This window comes from Rhagoletis pomonella, unplaced genomic scaffold (assembly GCF_013731165.1).
Source record: "Rhagoletis pomonella isolate Grant_MI unplaced genomic scaffold, Rhpom_1.0 Rhpom_scaffold_00007, whole genome shotgun sequence".
In the NCBI taxonomy this organism is placed as follows: Eukaryota; Metazoa; Arthropoda; class Insecta; order Diptera; family Tephritidae; genus Rhagoletis; species Rhagoletis pomonella.
In genome coordinates this window covers 63,334,566-63,347,863 of record NW_023458561.1, presented here as the reverse complement: position 1 = coordinate 63,347,863, position 13,298 = coordinate 63,334,566, and the positions used below count along the sequence as shown (strand labels likewise).

At 36.4% G+C, this 13,298-nt stretch overlaps 1 pseudogene; it reads left to right on the top strand.

Moving 5' to 3' along the window:
* The first annotated feature begins 10,164 nt into the window (after nucleotides 1–10,164).
* LOC118743948 overlaps nucleotides 10,165–13,298 on the top strand; it is an 8,980-nt pseudogene continuing 5,846 nt past the window's right edge.

Below are 13,298 nucleotides of genomic sequence, written 5' to 3'. Positions count from 1 at the left end.
CTGTCGAAAGCGGCTTTGAAATCGACAAATAGATGGTGTGTGTCGATCCTATTCTCGCGGGTCTTTTCCAAGATTTGGCGTATTGTGAATACCTGATCTATGGTGGATTTTCCAGGCCTAAAGCCACACTGATAAGGTCCAATCAGCTCGTTGACGGTGGGCTTCAGTCTTTCGCACAATACGCTCGATAAGACCTTGTAACCTATGCTTAGAAGGCTAATTCCGCGGTAGTTGGCGCGTATGGCGGGGTCGCCTTTCTTGTGGATTGGGCAGAGCACACTTAAATTCCAGTCGTCGGGCATGCGTTCATCTGACCATATTCTGCATACGAGCTGATGCATGCACCTCATCAGCTCCTCGCCGCCGTACTTGAATAGCTCGGCTGGCAGGCCGTCAGCTCCAGCAGCTTTGTTGTTTTTCAGCCGCGTAATCGCTATTCGTACCTCGTCATAGTCAGGCGGTGGGACAGCTACTCCATCATCATCGACTGGGGACTCGGTATTTGATGAGCTATTAATAATAGAAAGAAAAAAAATTAGATGCCGCCACTCAGACATGAAAAAAAGCAAGCATTTACTGATAACAGTAAAAACGGCTGCCTACCGCAACACATTTACGTGAATGTATTATCGAGCACCCCTGTAGGAAAATTGTAAAGGACGGGCACATATTAAACAATTAGTGGCGTGGAAAATCACTATGTAGATAAGCGGAAATGGCCTTGATAGCGAACCGTTAATAGTATTTTTTTTTGTCGATTTGACAGCATCCACCATTCTATGATGCCGAGTACATTTTTATAGCTTCCATGAACATAAAATGGCATTATTACTCTGGTCCGATGTTTGTAAATACCAGAGGAAGAAGAGATAGACCCACGAAAAAGTATACCAAATGATCAGAACGCCGAGCTGAGCCGATTTAGGCAATCTAGTCCCTCAGTTTTCGAGATATAAGGTCTACTGAGAAAATTGTGAAGATCGGTACTGAATAAGATATATCTTCTCTACCACTGATTGATACAAGTTGTAGCGATACATCTCCTTTATGCAGGCAGCTAAAAAATTAAATATTTACTCATCGATTATACAAGGTCTACTGTGAAAACTGCACACCTTTTATGTTTAAATGACCGGTTATATCTATCTTGTTTGTTTAAAGTGAATCGGTGCTACGATTTATGTACATAGTTAAACGGTGTTCACATGAGGCGATTTTCGAGGCAATTTTAGAGGCGATTAGTTGAATCAAAAACTGGCTGTCCCCCCAACTTCATTAGGAGCGATTAATTGAGAGGCCGTTCACACCAGGCGATTGTTGCTTTCAACTAAAAGTTGCCTGAAAATCGCCTCATGTAAACACCGTATTATTTTTTCTTGTATTCCATCATACCTGGTGGAAAAATAAAATTTGTTGAGGGAAACATTTTGATTATTTTTAATACAACATTTTTAACTAGTAAACCAATTTTGGTTTCATAATAAAAGAATAATGGTTAAACAATCGACTTATGATAAAAAGCTGGCATAATTAACTGTTCATACCATATATGTAGCTAGATGTGTCTTCATATTCTTTAGTCTTTGCTAGAATAGGCCACGCTTGCCGTAAAAATACTAGGCGCTATGGGACTTCGTGATAACAATTTACCCTAGACTAATTGATAAGTTCGTACTATCTTAAAATAATAAAAATTATGTATGACGTTGCCCTACGCTAAATATTTCTTGTTTCTTAAGAAATGAAAAAAAATAATACTACATCGCTAAATATAAAATGCGATTTGCGATTATGGCATCAATAAATATGGAAATTATACATTAATCGGTCAGTCTGTATAAAATTAAGTTACATACATATTTGCACTGAGAAATGGTTTTTATTGGCTTGTTAAATAATGAGGGAACATACAGCTATGTACATAAATACAAAACTTACATTTTATGCCATACAAAATTAAAAAAAATGTAATATTTTCTTAAAAGTACTTACCTACTAAAATACAATATTTTAAGTTATTAAGTATGTCTGTATGTTGTCTGGACTGACTAAGCAATTATGTACAGCTTTGGAGAGAACTGCAAGAGCTTTGATAAGTGTGTGAACAAAGAGCAACTAGAACCCTAATACGCGTAAAAAAGAGTATAACATGTGAGATATTCAGAACATAATGGCATAATCAACGCTTATACCTTCCTAACGCTTATAACTTCCTAAATGATCTTCAAATAGCCCTTAGCATGCCTCAAAACGGCCAAAAAATCGTGAACTTATACCGAAATGTTCTCGAACCAGTCCCGAAATGGTCTCTTATTCGTCCTCAAACTATCCCGAATCGGCCCTAAAATGATCGTAAAATGGGACTGAATTAAGTTCGAAATGAGCCTCAACTAGTCCCAATTTCTTTCTGAAATAGTCCACAACTACTCTCGAAGTGGCCTAGCACTAGTCCTAAAAAGGTCGTCAAATAGTCGTGAACAGGTCCCTAAATGATTCCGAAGTAGTGCGGCGAAATGCCGAGGTGGTCTTGAAAAGGCCCTGAACTAGTCCAGAAATGTCCATTTGTACACACAAGAAACAACTACAGAATTTCTGCTGGGCTACACAAGATGCTTTACATTTTCTGATGAGTTAATGCAATTTTTACCAATATGTTTACACATACAGCACAGTCACAGTGCTAGACAAAGGTGTAGAAATTTTCGATGCGTCACATTCTTTATTTATTGACAGATCTCTTAGATTTACCCAGACCTAAGCGAGCTTTGAAGACGCCTGCAGTCCAAGGGACAATTATGCTTTGACAATTATTCGCTTACTTCTCTCCTTACATTTGCGATAACACTTTGCACGTTGAAAGTAGTAACATTTATTTCGGGCGATAGTAAAGTGAATGTATGTATGTATGTATGTATATATGAAGTCATTCGAAGGGATGTCGGAAAAATATCGATGTATGTTTTGATTCGGTACTTTGAAAATTTTCCACTCGATGTATCGAAGTTTTTGTTTGAAAACTGACATATCTAGTACACTGAACCGTCATTTCCGATTTTTCAATTATACAAAAAAGAGAAGTGACTTTAATTAGTTCAGTTGCAGTAATTATATATTATATTATATTATATTATATTTTGTTGTGGAATATTATCTAAAAAATCCAATGCTAATCGTTGATGTATCGAAAAATATCGAACTACGTTTCGATGCATCGAATCAAAGAAACACATCGATGTATTTTTGCCACTGACATCCGTAGTCATTTCTCAAAGCTTATCAGCAAAGTGCAATAATTTTACAATACTCATTTATTCACGCTTCACCAATTTGTATACACAAATATATAGGTACATATGTACGTACATTAATTTGTGCATATTTATGTATGCCAGTTTATAAAGCTTATTAAAAATTTTAAATTTTGAATTCTTCAATTTCTTACTTTATCGCACGGAGACTTCATACATACATACCTGACGGTCACCAAATATTTATGACCATAATTAACGCGATATTAAGTGCTCCTATCCGCATTTGTATTCTTTTTATTGCCTTAGATGGCGCAGAACTTTCCTTTTGTTTTCAGTTCAATTGTTTTTTTTTTTTTTAATAAATTTCTTAGTTTACTTTATGTAGTGGCAGCTACCGCCGAACGCATACATTTACATAATTTAAAAGTACTAATCTTATTACCGTTAAAGCGAGCTTGTTAATCGCTATCGGCAGCCTATTGCCACATACCCAATTTGTTTTTTTTTTTTCTTATATAAAATCGTCCAACAGTAGCGCTATGTTGGTTATTTGGTAGTTGGGAGTTGCCGTGCTAGAAAGTTGCTACCCTCCGATCGGCATAAAAATTCCTAGCAGAAGGAATATTTCATTGCTGAAAGTCAAAAATCCTTCAACTTAAGAGCAACAGCGATCGCGTTAAGAGAAGTGTTTAGCCAGAGGAGAAGCAAGTGCAGCATACTCACAGTTGCGCTCAGTTGGAGCAACCACAGCATAATTGGCGCGCTCTGTTGTCGAGATCTCGACTGCACATTGGCGATCTCTGGATCACCGCGCTGTTGTTCTGTTGTTGATCTCAGTGCCATCACTAGCCTTCAGCATTTGCTATACATATTTGCTTAGGCATCTGATGGCTGGCTGCACTGACTCGCCGTAGATACGAATAAAACGCCGGCAGGCACGGTGGTAAACGGAAAAATACGCGGCGCGGAATATCGATTTGCTAGTAAAAAATAATAATAAATAAATAAATAAAATCGCTTTTCGAAAAGAAAATGCTTGTGCTATTAAAAGTTGAAAAAGTGAATAATTTGGGTCGTGTGACGAACACTATGGGTGTCTAAAATAAAATATACAGAATTTAACAAATATTCATACACACATACAGACCAGTGTTACGTATGTACATATGTATGCGGAAAACTTGCGAAAAATAGCTACATTCTGCCGTTCGTAATTAGCGTGCAAAAGCCTCATCCAAATAGGTGTCGAAAAAAGCGCCCTGGCTGTTGTGAAAAGTGGCCAAAAATGTTTATTTTTATTGAGGCGTGTCTTTGAAGATTTATGTGGATTTTTGTTTTATTTGTTTTGGTGTAAAGTGAATACTTTCAGAGGCCTTTTGTACACAACACGGAAGAGGAATTTTGTTTGCGATTCCAATGCAAAGAAGTGTTGCTTCAATTACAGTTAATTTAATATACATACATATAAATAGACAGCTGTAAATTGTTTCTCGCTTGCTATTCGGTAAGTAAAGCAACTTTCTTTTTTAAATAATATCCTATTTCAGTACGAGAAAATTTAATACACTTACATACATTGGCGGTCATTAGAATAGACTCGCCTTACTTTGAAGAGTTTTGGCTATATTTACATAGTTTATTTTATGTTTAATGTTTTTTTTTTATAAAAGCCTGGCTAGCTATACATTAAACACCCTTTTCCCTTTCAAACCCTTTTCAAACTTTATACAAAAATTATAAAAATTCGACAAATTTTGACCAAATTTTTAAACTTTTTATTCAGAATTTTTAGAAAAATGTCTGGTATGCAGTTTTGTAGCCCATTTAATTCTATGATTATAAAGTGGAAGTTTCAAGTGGCTAGAAAATACCGTTGATTTTTGACATTTATTTTGTATGGGAAATGGGAAAAAATTCGTGACACCTTCAGCAAAAAAAAAATTCTTAAAAATCAACGGTATTTTTAGCAAATTAAAGCTTGCACTTTATTATCCTAAAATTGAATGGGCTACAAAACTTCATACCAGAAATTTTTCTAAGTATTCTGAATAAAAAGTTTAAAAATTTGGTGAAAATTTGTCGAATTTTTTTAATTCTTGTATAAAGTTTGAAAAGGGGACTTATATGGTGTTTGTTGTATAGCTAGCCAGGCTTTTGTAAAAAAATATTAAACATAAAATAAACCATGGAAATATAGCCAAAACTCTTCAAAGTAAGGCGAGTCTATTCTAATGGCCGCCAGTGTATGTATGTATGGTGGGGGAAAATATAAATAGTGAGGCGACATTTTAACCAGTTTTGGCTATTTTCCTTTTATTTATTATTTTTGTCTAAAAGCATAGCCTGCTATCTAACAAAAACCGGAATTTAAAAGTTTGTATCAAAATTAGGACAAATTTTCGTTAAAATTTCGAGCTTTTTAATTAGATCTTTTAGGGCCAGTTTTAACTTAGATCACGCAAATTGCATTTGGGTGAATCAATTCCGAAGTGACTTAATGTCAATTTACTCTAACTTTTGGTTTTTGTGTGTGCCATTGACATTAATTCCAATGACATTATTGCACTACTTGCTAAGACTTAAAATATTGAAAATATTAAAGTAGTTATTTTGTTTTAAAAATTCTTTCATTTCTGCATTTTCTGCTACTTCTGTGGGTCATTTAAATAAAAAAAAAAAAAAAAAAATAAGTAAATAAAACAAGAGTTTGACAAGAGTCCGACAATCTAAAAGCCACTTTTGTACTTTTATGTCACTGCACTTTGACACGGCATGTTGCAGCAACGAGCGCATATCTATTTGCCACAGCTTAGCCGCATTTTGTGGCTATTACCATAATTGTTTCTATATGTATTTTTATGTATGTACTTGCATCTGTCAGCTGTGTTGTAGCAACAGCAGAAGACCAGCAACAGGCGCGGTAGTCACTCTGTTATTAGTTGCTCAGTTACTCAGTATGTCAGTCAGCCATACTCAGTCAGACTGTCAGTCAACTGCAGTGAATTGTATGGTTTCCAATAGTTGAACCTACGCCTGCTTGTCGCCGCTGGAGACATTGTGCTTCCGCTGTTGATACCCACGAGCATGAAGGGGAATTTTCTTTTTGATTTCATACTATCTTACTACTCTCATAGGTCTGGGAGGTATACTCATGCCTTAGGAAGTGGTGGCAGAAAGAGAAGACGTAATAATCTGTGAGATGTTGCACATTCAGGCAGTGTTTTGAAACTTTGTCATTTTCTTAACATAATGCTGGATTTCCACTAGGCATTAAACGGCGAAAATGACAAATGACAAAGTTGGGCACTAAAAAATATTCGTTTCATTACGTTCAGAAAATAGTCATTAAGTTAAGTACATTTCCACATGGCATTTTTTTAAATGGCATTCATTTTTTGTCATTTCAATGCCTAGTGGAAATTCGGCTTAAGTGCATAAAAATATTTTCTTCAAGATTAAATATTGAGTTTTACAGTTTTGAGATACAAAAGTAACATTGAAACCGAGTTTAAAGTTCCCTCTTATTAGCTGATACTAAAATGACTAGATCATTCTATTTTCACTCTCTGACAGATCGAAATATTTTCACATTTGCAGAAAAGTCTGATATCTTCAGTCATTCAAAGATTTTTTGAATGATCTTGTTTATCCTCACAAGAAAGGATTACTGCTTTGTAATCTGAACTTAACGCCCACAGTGCATTGTCGACGTGATGACGTTGAGGTGAACGACATAGAACATGTGGCAGCTCCCTGCGGTGACTGTGACTACTTCTTACGTAGATACTATATCCATACATACCTCTGATGTTAATACTTCGGTCGCTGTTGCAATTGCATGTATGTACTCATGTATATACCCTGCAGGAAATGAGACTAGTTAGTAGCTAACTATTAACTAACTAGCAGTCGAGGAGTGGTAACTATTTATTAACTATTTACTTTGGCCGTAACTAACTACTTTTGAAGGACGATGTGCGCAAAATTGTGATCACTCGTTTCCTCTGCATTAGGTGTCATCTGACTTGTAGCTATCTACTTTTGGACATAAACTATCAATAAAAAATATTTTTTAAATTTTTATTTATTTATTTTATTTATCATTACATATTTGCTTATTTGTTTACATGTTCTTTCGTGTGTGGTGCCACATTTGAATTTTATCAGACATCAAAATAATAATGTTAAATTTCGATCTTTATTTTATTTGTACTGAATTCGAAAAAGAATCTGCGAAGTGCAGAAAAAAGTGTATTGAAAGTATTTCTTGTAGGAGGATATTTAAATAGAAACTTGTAAAGGAAAAAAACAAAGTTAGTTTTGTCATAGCTAATTAAAAGTTAGATATTTATCGAGATCCCGAAAAAAGCTAACTATAAGTTGGTTATTTCAATCAATTGATATTTTTTTTCTGCAGGGTATGTACGTGCTTCTAACTATGCCATACATTGTTGTGGTGGCGCTGTTCTTTTTTTCTCGATTTCGCTTTAGTTTTAATCTGGCGGATGCTTTCTCCCACACAATGCAGGGGTAATCGTACCATAAGCGAGCATATGCTTTCCAATTACACTAGCATACGGTAAATGCATACATAAATATTTATGTATACATATCGGAACGAAAGACACAGCTTCGTTTTGGTGTAGCCGGCATCGATCAAACATAGCAAGCAGAGAAGTAGCGAATCGAGGGCGGCATGTGTATGTTGTGGGTGCCCATAATTGTTACACGTCTTTTAATCGCTCACCAAGATATGTGTCTGTAGAAAAAGGCAGGTGGCGTTCCACCGAAACTCGAGAGGGATTAGCTTGTTTTTCCGACTTTCAAATATCCTTGGTTTCGTTGAAATGAGTTTAAACAAGTTTGGGATGCGATTAAGCTGAAAATAGTCCAATCTATGAAGATATGTATCCCGAGTCTCTCCACGTGCCATGCTAAAGTAATGTAACTTCGCAGCATACCTTATCCGTTCTCCTCTGCTCAGCATAAGCAGCTCCCTCGATCGTTTCAAGTCTTATTCTGGTCACATGAATTTTGTCATGTTGCAGATATCTTTTCATGTAAGTATTTTCAACTTGGGCCTATTTTTGAGAAGAAGAATACTTCTATATTGAGCCTGCAGGTACCTAACCTCTTCCGAGAGGACAAAAGTGAAGGAAAGTGCTCTTCCTTGCAAGAACGTGCGTCATCTTATCCGAAAACCTGCGCTGTTGTGACTGATGAGCGCAAGGTATTGCTGAACGCGTCTTCTATTCATTGTAGCTTAGTGATTTTTCGTTATGCGCCACAACTTTATGGAGCGCTCTTTCCGTGGAGTATTGGGTGATCACAAGCATGCCCTCTCGATTATTATCAGATCAGAAATGGAATAGGCATTGTAAACATTTCTAAATTCTGCCTGCTGGATAACACACAGCAATATCGCGGAATGGAAAGGTTAAAGTAGGTACGAACGGAGAAACTGCCTCAATTTTAGAAGTGTTTGCAGTTTTCTCTGACTGTTTACCATTCAAATTCCCGTTCCCCTGGATCAAAGGGAAAATATTGTTAAATAAGAATTCGTTGGTTCTTATTGAATGAATTCCTCCATTTTAACCTGTTTTGAATTCGACGATCTCATTCTAAATTTTCGTCGTCATCTTTTCGATGCAATACTTAAACCCAGAAATCAATAATTTTAATAAATTAAATGGACAATCCATTTCACTTGCAACTGGTTACGATGTAATATATTTTTAAACATGTTTACACTGGTGGGAAAAATGCCAGCTCTGTATAAGAAATTCGTTAAGAAAATATTAAAATTTACACTACACAGAATTTCTGATCAACACAATGAGAAAAACTGTTTAACCATAGCATAGGGTGGTGGTCCAAAAATGCATGTGAAAAACTGAAGGCGGAATTTTTTTGCTCTCACCCCCTAGGATTGATCTATACCGAAATAATGTACCCCTATTTTTTATTTTGAATTTAGAATTTAATATTTAGAGGTCGCTCAAAGTGCTCAAAGCTTTCCATGTATTTTATAATGAAAAAAAAAATCTTTTCATAAAAACAGTGTAGAATTCTTAAAAATCTTTATTTTTCGATCAGAAAACTCTGTTTCTCTGCAGGAATTCCCAATAATTCCAAAACATTTTTGACTTCAAAATAAAGAAATAGGCATATATTTGAGCATTAAAATTCCGACTTTACATTTTTTTTAGACCACCCTAATGTACATACACATTTAATAAATTTGTACGTCTTCCCATGCCCATAGAACCTTATCTAGTCGACTCACTCCGATTCCTCCACTTCTTGTCGGCACTCACAAATTCTTGCCGCTTGCTGCACTTTAGCTTCAACGTCGCCACGGAAGATTGCGCTTTTGGAATTTCTCATACTTTGTCTTAATTTTTATCGCTGCTTTCTGCCCTTTGCGTGTTGAAAGAATGAAAACAGCGACGCAAACAAGAGACAATCACCTCAATTATGTTGCAATCGTTTTAAATACTATTTATAACAAGTGTGAAAGAAAATCCATGCGCATATGTGTATGCTTATGTTTTCGAGCATTTTTATGGGTGTGGGTGTACTCTAAGTATGACTGATGCATCAACACTGTGTGGGTGTGTTCGTTGAGTTTTTAATATGCATGATGTTGCTAAGTAGGTATTGCTCAACACTACATTTCCCATTTACATATGTACAGGCATATGTTTGTACATACGAGGGTCGTATGAAAACTACCCGATTTTGAATAGAGATGGCGCTGCTACAACTAAAAAAAAATATTTTGCTAAAAAATACAACTCTTCAAATAACTCGTGTCAAAATTTCTCAACGATATGACATTTACAACAAATTTTATATGTGTTAGAATTGAGTTACTTTTGTGCTTTTTGTCAACATGGAAAAAATTTAATATCGAGCAGTGATAAAATATTTGTTTTTGAAAAAGAAAACAAACGACGAAATTAAATCGGAATTTAACGAAGTTTATGGAGACTGGACCGTCATTAACAACTATAAAATATTAGGTAGCTGAATTTAAACGCGGCCGTACGAGCATTTTTGATGAGGAACGTTCAGGTCGTCCAAATGAGGTCACTACACCAGAAATGATTGAAAAAATCCGTGATATGGTAATGAGTGATCGAAGATTGAAAGTGCGTGAGATGGGTGCCGCGATTACTTACAACACACCATAAACAAACACGTGTTTCCATTTCAAATGATTGTTTATCAATGTTAAACGCAAATCCCCAGGAGTTTTGGCGTCCATTTGTAACTGTCGATGAAACGTGGATTTATCACTCCACACCTGAGACCAAAGAACAGTCAAAACAGTGGACTCGTCGTGGTGAACCAGCTCCAAAGAAGGCAAAGGCGATATTATCAGCAAACAAGGTTATGGCCACAGTATTTTGGGATGCGCGTGGGGTTATACATATTGATTACCTACAAAAAGAAAAAACAATTAATGGCGAATACTACTGCAAAATATTGGGTGATTTTGACAAGGCTTTGAAGGAAAAACGTCCACATTTGTTGGAAAAAAAAGTTCTTTTTCATCAAGACAATGCTCGTGTACACACATGTGTCGTAGCCATGTCTAAATTCAATGAATTAGGCTACCAAATGCTTCCTCATCCACCGTATTCTGAAGATTTGGCCCCCTGTGACTTTTTCCTCTTTCCTAATCTTAAAAAATGGCTCGGCGGGAAAAAAATTTAGCTCAAATGATGAAGTAATTGCAGCAACAAATGCTTATTTTGAAGGGTTGGAGAAAACCTATTATTCGGAAGGGATCAAAACATGGGAAAAACGTTTGCTTAAGTGTATCGAGCTAAAAGGAGATTATGTTGAAAAATAAATTGAATTTCGTTAAAAAAATCGTTTTATTCTATTCAAGGCCGGGTAGTTTTCATACGACCCTCGTATATGCATATGCATATCCACACATTGTTGCATCGTCGTGTAGTATTTTGCGTCACCGCTTGCCGGTTCATGCGTTTGTTTATACACACATTGCGCTGCTGTGAATGCTGATAGCGCCAGAGTTTAAAGAAAAAACAGGGACATACATACCTACATAAATATGTATATGTATGCATACATATGTATGAATGTATGTACATAAATAGTTGAAAACAAAATCATCCATTGATTTGTGTTGGCGTATTTAATCGCATGGAATTGAGAAAATCATTCACAATTTTCCACCTTTCAGCATTTGTGTATTAAAACTAATGAGTAGTAATCTTTTATACATACACATATATGTACATATGTACGCATATATTATATATATGTATGTATGTATGTATGCATGTGTATATGTATAGTACATTTACATACATATTAACGTGCTTGCCGGTTTAAAATTTTCCTAAATAACAAAGACGAATTTAATTTATTTTCATTGGAAAGTCGTAAATAAGTCAGATAGGTCCATTTGAAAATGAAAAAAAGATGAAATTATCTTCATGAAAAATTCTTAGAATGATTTGTGTCAGGGCACGGCGCACTAGTAGGCGGAAATCTATAAAAATATTATTTACATATGTATCACCTACTTAATAACATTTTAACTGACTTAAGGGGATTGTGACCGGTTTTAGAAAATAATTATTATTTTTTTGTACCTTATCCCCCAAATCGACTTTAAAATACACAGAAACGTTTGTAATAACCGCCTTATCTGTATCTCTCTTGGTGCAAATGGATCGTTTAACTTAACAAAACCCACCCAGCTTCAGGTTGCGCGCTGCTTTTGGTACCCGCCACGTGAAGACGTATTTCAATTGAAAGAACAACTGTGCCTTGGATGAGAACCCCCTTCTTTTAAGGGCGACCATGGCAAATGTTTAACGGACTATGATTTGAGGGAATGCAGCGGGAATGTCTGCAGCCTTAATGAGGAAGTTGTCTCCGCCTGGCTGGATGTCCACATTAGAGCAAAGCCTCACATCACCAAGACAAGAAACACGTGAGGCCTTGGCATGTCTACTACAGCTGCCATTTAAGGGATCGCAAAATCGGCGTTGGCCTCAAAGCGAAACTTTTCAACGAGCCGAACTATAGAAGTACGGCGACGAGGAGTTGATAAGGTGCTTTAATTAACTCTTATGCAGAATATGGTCAGATGAACGCATACCTTTTCCCCAACTATCGCGGAATAAGCCTTCTTAATATCGTATACAAGCTCCTGTCGACGACACTGTGCCGCAGACTGAAGCTGTACACGAACCAGTCTGGCTTCAGATCTGGTAAGGCCTCCATTGACCAGATTTTCAGAGAAAATCAAGACATATCATCTTTTGGTCGACTTTAAAGCTGCTTTTGATAGCAGTAAGAGAAGCTGACAATATGTCTAAATTTGGAGTCGACGCAAAACCAATACTGCTGCGTAGAGTGAAGTTAAGCACAACTATAATTTTGAAGCAGTGAAGGGTCTTTGTCTACCTAGCATCCAGCTGAAACATCACCAACAACGTCAGCCTGGCGGTTAAGCGAAGAATGTAGGTTGGGCCCTCTCCCGATGAACAAAAATTACGCTCTACAAGTCTCTCGCCATGCTCCTCATGCTTTGGGTGCTTTCGAGAGAACTGTTTTACGTAGCTGGCGCAAATTCGCACAGGAGAGAGACAATTCGAGAAGCTTTTTTGGTCTCGGCTCAAACCGACAAACGGTTGTAGTGCCAAATAAGAAGAAGAAGTTTGGCTAAAAACCTGGAAAATCTGCCATTGGCCAGGTATTCATTATGGTTAACGCAACAAAAAAAGCACGTAGATGGGCACATGGCGTCTATTTATCGATCAAAAAGCCACTTTCAACAGCAGAAAAGAATATGCTTTTTGCCGCGATGTCTGAATTTGGTATCCTTGAGCAACTAATAATAATAATTATAATAATATTTTAGCGCTTCCACTTGTGCCTAAAATTTGGCCCAGCTTCTCCTCCAATTTGTGGTCTTAACGGAGGGACCCCCAAACGGTAACTGGATTTTATGAGAAGCTTTTTTAAAAACTTTTTCTGATTTATATGTCGCCTGGACTA